Below are 7,742 nucleotides of genomic sequence, written 5' to 3' on the forward strand. Positions count from 1 at the left end.
GTTCTAACTGCGATGCGGCTGCTGGAGCTGATCGCAGCCACTCTAGACAATGTTTGTGATCCCACCAGACACAGAAGCATCGCAGACGCAGCTCTCCGCTCTGCTCTGCTAAAAATATGAGCCTAGTCTATTTTTGATGGAAGCCGCTACAAGCTGCACAGAGCAGATCGAGCTAGGCAGGAAGTCAGACACGGGAACGGCATGGAGCATCCGGGCAATTTTCAAAATAAAACACCCTGTGCAGACTCCTGATTGTATATCACATCACTACATCAACATTATGTTATAACCAGTGGCACTAGGCCATCAGTCAACTGGTCAGAGGATATTTGTCACCATGGACGACGAGAGGTTCATCTTGGAAGTGGAAACGACAAGATTTTATATAATATCGCAGATCCTTTTTATATAGACAACACCAGAGAGGACCAGGCATGGAATTCAATTTCAGGAGTTTCTGGAGTGGAAGGTGAGTATAACCTTATAATTAGCTACCATATAAATATAAATACATGATTTGCCCGACTTAATGAATGGGCAGGCAAAACACTCCACTTCTGAAATGCTTCTGGTGGGGTATGTAGCCATGCGGAGGACGGAACAAAACCGTGTCACAGCTGGAACGTGACATAGCCATGCCCGGGGGAATTCATGTGTTATAAGACAACAGGCATTCTTTGCACCATGTTGAAGCAATTAGTGTAGGAGAGCCATATAGTTAAATTATTTTACCCCGTTTATGTGTGCCGGAAGTCAGTCAGTTTGGGCAGAGGACGTCTTGAACGTGCACATTCTCAACCAGCTCAGCTGGAAAAGGTCTCTAATGGGCATGCACTATGGGCCCAAAAATGTGCCAACTTTCATGCTATCTTAGAGTACCCCTTAATACATCCATGATAACAACAACTAATTTCTCCCTCGTTTTTTTCTTGCCTCTATCATCTCCTTCCCTTCCAGTTTTTCTCCCTCGGTATACTCAACTTGGTTTGCTGTGTTGGACCAGCAGCCTGCTCCCCAGCTGAGTCTTAACAGCCCTAATTAACTGCGTTGTGGTGGTTCAAGCCTCGCTCCACACATTTGCATTTCTTCTAGTTTGAACAGTTCAAGACAATCAATAAATAAGAGGACTGCTCTTTCATGCTTCCATCCCCCTTGGCGACAGGTGTCGAGATCCTCCCTATTACTCTGCCTTAAAATGTGGCCTTTAAAAAGTGAGCGTGCTCCATATGTCTCTCAGAGCACTTTTAACAGTTTCTTTGATCTCTGTGGATATTTATAAGCTCAGCAAGAGGTTGTGTTTGGGCAATAACCAACGAGAAAGACGCATCATCTGGATCTTAATAAGGTTTCCTACCATTTACAGTTGGAGTAAATCTTCATGGAAATTACTTATTTTGCCTGTTTGCTGGAAGACACTGGGATGTGTTAAATGGGGAATATTAAATGGAGAGAGGGAGAGAAAGTCTCCCTTATTGCAGAAATTGCTCAAGGCATTTTCACACACACACACACACACGTATGCACGCATGTATGCATGCACGCACACACACACCAACACAAATACTATGGAATCGGTATTGTGTATTTCTTCCCAGCACTCCTCTTGAGCATTATCTACTTTGTCAGCCGAAACGGTTTTAGCAGTCCAACCTATCAGCTGCCTCTTTTTAACTCTAAAATTGCAAGTTCTTGATAATCCCAAATCCTTTGATCAAAGGTTTGGTTTTATAATACTGATAGATATTCTACTCTTCTGGACAGGCTAAGTGGTAGCTGTGGGCTTCGCAGGAGGGTAGTCAGACACATAGCAGAGAGCACAGGGAGATGCTTAAAGCAGCAAAGCAGTATGATTTGAAGAGGAGGAGGAGGGTACTTATCTTATTAAAGTCCTGGTTGTGGTTTGTGCTTGAACTGCCATCATTGGATCAGCCTTGGAAGAACAATTACACATCGTGTCTTAAAGCCTCACAGCAAGGCAGCTTAAAACAAAAGTCTCTGTGGGTCTAAAGGTCATATATCTATCTGTTTATAGTTTTGTAACATGGTTTCTAATATAAAAAAGATGGAAAAAATGGTCAAAATCAAAGCAGCAGACATATTCTGACTTTAAGTCCCTAGTATTGGATGAGTTCCAAAAGCACTCCTACATTTCCTACAATGCAACCAGTAGTTAGCCTGGTTACAGACCTCTGAATCAATGGCAACATCTTTAGGAATTCTAATAGGTCTGGTATTGTGCTCTTAAATCAACACCCAGTATTTCCTCAATTCACATTACTAACTAAGTTTTAAGTGCTCCAAGATTGACCAGATGGATACATCAATCATTAGTGATTGGTTAGAGCCAACAACCCCCCCATCAAAAGCAGAAATTGGTTAATATGAACACAATCCCAGACTGATTAATGATGTGAAAAATGGCAACTTAACATTATTACCAGGCAGACCAATAGCATCTCGTTGTTAGACCCTCCCTGTCTGGAAAATGCTGTCATCTTTCAAACTCCATGTTTCTAGTTTATAGCACAGGCTGTGTGTGTGTAGCCACCAAGCCTAAGCTGAGATAACTGTGGTGAAATCATTAGGACTTAAGTTCTTGGGGTTGACAAACTGTTTTCACAGGTTGCATAGTACTCTCCATAATGAATAAACTGACCTTCAAGTGTAAAACCAGTAAAGTGTGCCTTCGTTTGCTGGCTTAGTTTGGCACAACATTGTTTTTGCTGTAATATTTGATGTTGGTCAGTGAGTCTTTCTGTTCATCCATGAATGCAAAACGTGTGCCTATAGCAAGATTTCTTGACAACAACCGACCTGATTACTAGATTATTTGGTGTGGACATTTGTAAACCCCAGAGGATGCTTAGTATTTTGGCATTTAGGTTCTTATTAATGTTAAAGAAAGGTTTGTGTATGGTAACAAGTACATTTTTACATCATTTAGGGTCACAGGAGCAGACAGTATTACAAAACATGGTCAAATAAAATGAGAAATAAATTAAGCAATAAATAAAAATAAGGAACGCATGCAAAAAGTGAGAGAAATGATCTATAATAAATTTAAACAACAAAAAACCTGTCACATTCATAAACTAGGTTCTTAGCTGTGATACACTTTTGTCAATTTTTATAAACTGTGGGTCCAAAAAGTCCCGACGAAAAAATCTAATCTTCCAAACTACCTTTTAATCTACTGAGCACTGCATTTAGCTTATCTTTCATATCATAGCCTTGGTTTGTGCAATAGCCGTGTACGCTTAACCTTTTTATCTTCACCTGTTTTTTTTCTTTTTTTGTGGTTTATAGTGAATTGTATTTTGTGTTTCTTGTACGCTCATCAGAGTCCAATAAAGCAATAAGCCCCAAGAGGCCATCCTTAGCTCTTCAAAAATCACTGTAAACCACAGCTTTCTGCTTCTATAAAATGGTTTCTACATATACCTGGCTAGGTTTCATAAAATAAACACACAGCAACAAAATGCAGTAACTTATTGATGACAAATAATCATTCTTCCACCAAGCAATGTAGTTCTTCAGTGACATTTAGCAGAATGGTTGCCAAGCAACACACAGAGGCAGTAACATAGACACAGTGGAAAGCATGCTTAAAGAGCAAAGGGGTGATTATTAACATTTATCACCCAAACTGAGGTGATTATTAACATGGATATTGCCATTAATTGTACAATTGTTGAAGTAGTGTTCAAGTATGTTAGCACTCTTCTTTGCTGGTACAGGGGTGTTTGACATGATGTCTCTAGGCCAGCATCAGAGAGTTTCTGTATAGTGGTGCTTTGCAAGCAGTGGTTGGTGTAGATTGTTTCAGTGCTGGCTGCCTTACAAATCCATGGCAACATAGAGCCAAAGAAGTTCACCCCCATGAGCTCTCTAGTATACCTAACATTAGAAGAAAGAAATGTTGCAGTTACATTATAACCACATACGTATGAACTTTTCCTTGTAGTTGTTGTCACTTGCCGGCCATATCATTTTTCTTACAGTTGTGGGAGTATTAATGCTTTATCATTGAATTACCTCGTTACTGGGGGCACCACCACCTTTTTGGTTAGGATTTGTTAGTGCCAGGAGGGAGCACTAACCCTGGTTCAATTTAATCAATGAATCAGTTCTTGTCCCAAACAGTGACCTCTGTTTACTGCAGCTCAAAGAAACAGCCAAACACTTTTAGGATAAATGAAGACATTTATTAATATCTAAGTGTCTTGATGATATATGATAAAGCATAAGATAATATGCAGAAAATAATAAATAAAAAGAAAGTAAAATAAATAAGTAAATAAATAGGGTCTATGAATGATAATTAATTATAAAGAAAATTATTCAGCAAGAGTGGCTCAAAGTGCGTGACTTGAGGCTTCACGTATTGCATCGGTGAATGCTAAGGGAAAGCTAATTCAACTTCTCTAAATAAATTCTTTTAATTTTAACCTTATTCGAGATCAACTCTTGATCACAAAGCCATGTCATGCTTTACTGTTGAGCATTGTTTGGTGCTGTATCCCCAGCGATGTTGCAGTGAAAGAGCCCGGATCAGCTGTGGGCTGTGTGCTCATCTTTGTTGATGCAGAGAACCAAGCAGTTTCAGGCCGCTCTGAAAGAGTCTTTAGGCTGGCCTATCTTTTAGTTTGCAATATTGAGCAGGTAGAGATTCAGTTTCAAACGTTGTCGTTGTTGTTGTTGTTGTTCTTCTTCTTCTTCTTCTTCTTCAGGAGTTGAGGATTCAGGCTTCTTTGGCTTGTAATAACTTGAGTTGAGTACCGAACAAAGTTTAGTCTGAATCAAATCTTCAGCGACGTTTACTTCAAAATAAAATACTGTACGTGTTTACTTCAAAATTAAATTAGTATATGTGGAAATACAAGACTTAATGTTACTAATAAAACAGAAACAAATTAACTTGTTGCAATAAAAGATTAAATACGGAAATATTTGGTTGAAAAACAAATAAAAGAGATGTCTCAGATTAAGAGTTTTCTGGAGTTCTTGGAGGCCAGTTCAAAGAGGAATCTCTTTGAGGCTGTTTTTATAAGTTAGGATAAAACGGGAGGAGTTTGGGTGTGTTCTAAAGGGTTTTGTACCGAATTATCGATGGATATTCAATTTCTTTGTTCTAAGGGCTTTAGGTGTGTTTTTGTGAGTTTTTACATGCAAAAACTCACACTTCAAGTCACTGTTGCCTATTTTTTCACATTAAAGCTGTAAACACATTCTTTTCATAATGTCCAAGCATTCATGATATTTCTGATTAATAACGGTCCTGTCAGCTTGTATCATATTTGTAAATCCGTTCAAGAAACGGTTAAGCAGTTTACATGATTCATGATAAGTCAGTTCTTCCAATAACAAACATTAACCTTCGTATTAACACTTCATGATGTTTCAGCATACAACCTTCATTGATTCAACTTTCTCAAACTATTTACACAACTTAAACCATCTACTGAAATAAAGTTTGACACTATAGTGAAAGGAAACAAAGTTACAACACTTATGTGATTAGATTAAGATTACAGAAACATATTTAAATATAAGTTGAACATAACCCTTACTTTATAATATGATAGCATTCAATGTGACTATTGTTTAACAATAAAAGAAAACTTTAAACTCAAATCCTTCAAACATTATATATTTACATTCCTATTACTTCAGAAACTTTGGTTTTAAAATACAAATACATGGTTATTAAACATTCATTAACTCTTCACATACGGGAATTAACTCTTGTCAATAGAGGAGCCGTATTGTTACTTGTACTATAAAAGGTTAATAAAATCTAAGTCTTATATCTCTTTAGTAGCTAGTCATACACCTATGAAAGTTATACCATTCTTCTTGTATTTAGCCTACATGACAAATAACATGATATAAGTTGCATAATGATTAGACATTTAATGAACATGAATTTCAGGTTTGCCTCAGGTTTGCCAGGAGGCTTCACAAAATCCTCAGGAATGTGAGTTAGTTTTATGGCTTTGGTTATAAGAGTCTGTGTTCCATCTAAGGTGGGAGTTGTTTTTCTCCGGTCCAAGTGGTCTTTAGGGTCAGTTCATGCTTTTAGTTCATGTCATAATTCAGTTTATTGACGTGGTTTCTTAGGAGGTCTTTCTGAGTCTGTTGAGTATCACTGATCAACCCCCACTTAGAGGGTTACAAAGGTCAGTTCTGCAGGCTGAGGGTCTGCTCTTACAAACTAAGGAATCCAGAGAGTCTGTCTCTTATTTTACTTAAGAATCAAAGATTAGTTAAAGAACAAGTGGTTGTCCTCCTACACAGTGTAACAGTGTAAAAAAGTTGTTAACTTACCAGATCAGCAGTGTAGTTTGTCTGCTTTGGATGGAGATTAAGACCGGTAGATTGGGTGGCAGCAACGAGAGGTATTTCTCCAATGATGTGACAGGACACAGTGGGTTCCCAGGCTGCTCAAACATAAATCCCTGTAGGCTCTCTTTGTTTCTTTTGTTTGCATCTGTGGTTTTTTGTGCATTCATTGAATAACAGCGTTGCATATTTCTGATTTTTGTCCAGGCGGATGATAAATGATTTGGGCTTTAGTTGGCAGTTGCCCTCTCAAGCTCAGTGTCCCATACAGAGCTGCACATCACACCAGACTTTGTTGACAAGACCCTCAGGTGTGTTTGGATTCTGTGCCTGAGAGTGCTTGATTTTCTCAAAAATCTGCCTTCACGTCCTTCTCGTCCTCCTCAGCTAAGTTTTTTCGCTACTCCAACGAAAATGTTGTTGCTGGTAATAAACTCAGGATCTTTCAACAGACGCCAGGATCTGCTGATTGGTGGATCACTGATGTACTGGTTAAGCCTCACACACAGGCCAACGTAACTGCTGAAACCAAAGGGTTCACCTTTCCCGTTTTTCACAGTGAAATAAAACTGAGGGAGAGCTTGGTTCAACTCCATTTTGGTGATTGATTTAAAATTAATAGCCAGATCTTTCTCAGCACATCAGGTCTGAAAACAGCGAACTGCACACATAGTCCCAGTCCCAGCTTGGTTTTTTGACTTAACCAGCGCCTCAGTGTCTCTCTCATTAATTTCAGCATGTTTCCTTTCTTTTTTTAATCTTCCTCCTCCATCCAGTCCATCTCTTTCCACCACTCATCCAGGCTTAGTCAACCCATTAAATAAAAATAAACAACAAAATTTGACATTTTGAAACAATTTGTTTGGCACAGTACTGATGTAATGCGGTCCGGTGTGTGTTGAGAGTATTTTACAATGGCTTTGAACACAGCTCAGCCAATCATAATCAAGGACTGGAACTATCGGTTTTATAAGACCATAGAGACAGTAAACTATATTCTATTCCATAAGTCAGGAGTCAAAGGTTTTGCTGAACTGGTTATTTGCAGACTTTTTCTCTGGTCCAATTTTCAGGCCAAAATGTCCCTTGTATACAAGAAATATCAAAACATAATGAGCAGATTGCTATTAAATTTCCTATGCCTTGTCAGGCCAAAATGTCAACTTTGCACAATATGTCTCACAATTTAAGAAGCAGATGGCCATAAAACCTGCCTAACAAGTTGTTACTCCGAAGAAGATTTTAATGATGCGTAGACTTTTTCTTTAGTCCCACTCAGGACAAACATTACATTTTTGTGTTTGTTTGTCTTAGTCAGTTGTTTATTTGTATGTGTACTATACCATAAAACCATCCCCTCAAACCTAGGTCATCATGTAGGTAGTAGATCTTCACATCCC

The sequence above is a fragment of the Thunnus albacares genome, chromosome 21, assembly GCF_914725855.1.
Source record: "Thunnus albacares chromosome 21, fThuAlb1.1, whole genome shotgun sequence".
NCBI lineage: Eukaryota > Metazoa > Chordata > Actinopteri > Scombriformes > Scombridae > Thunnus > Thunnus albacares.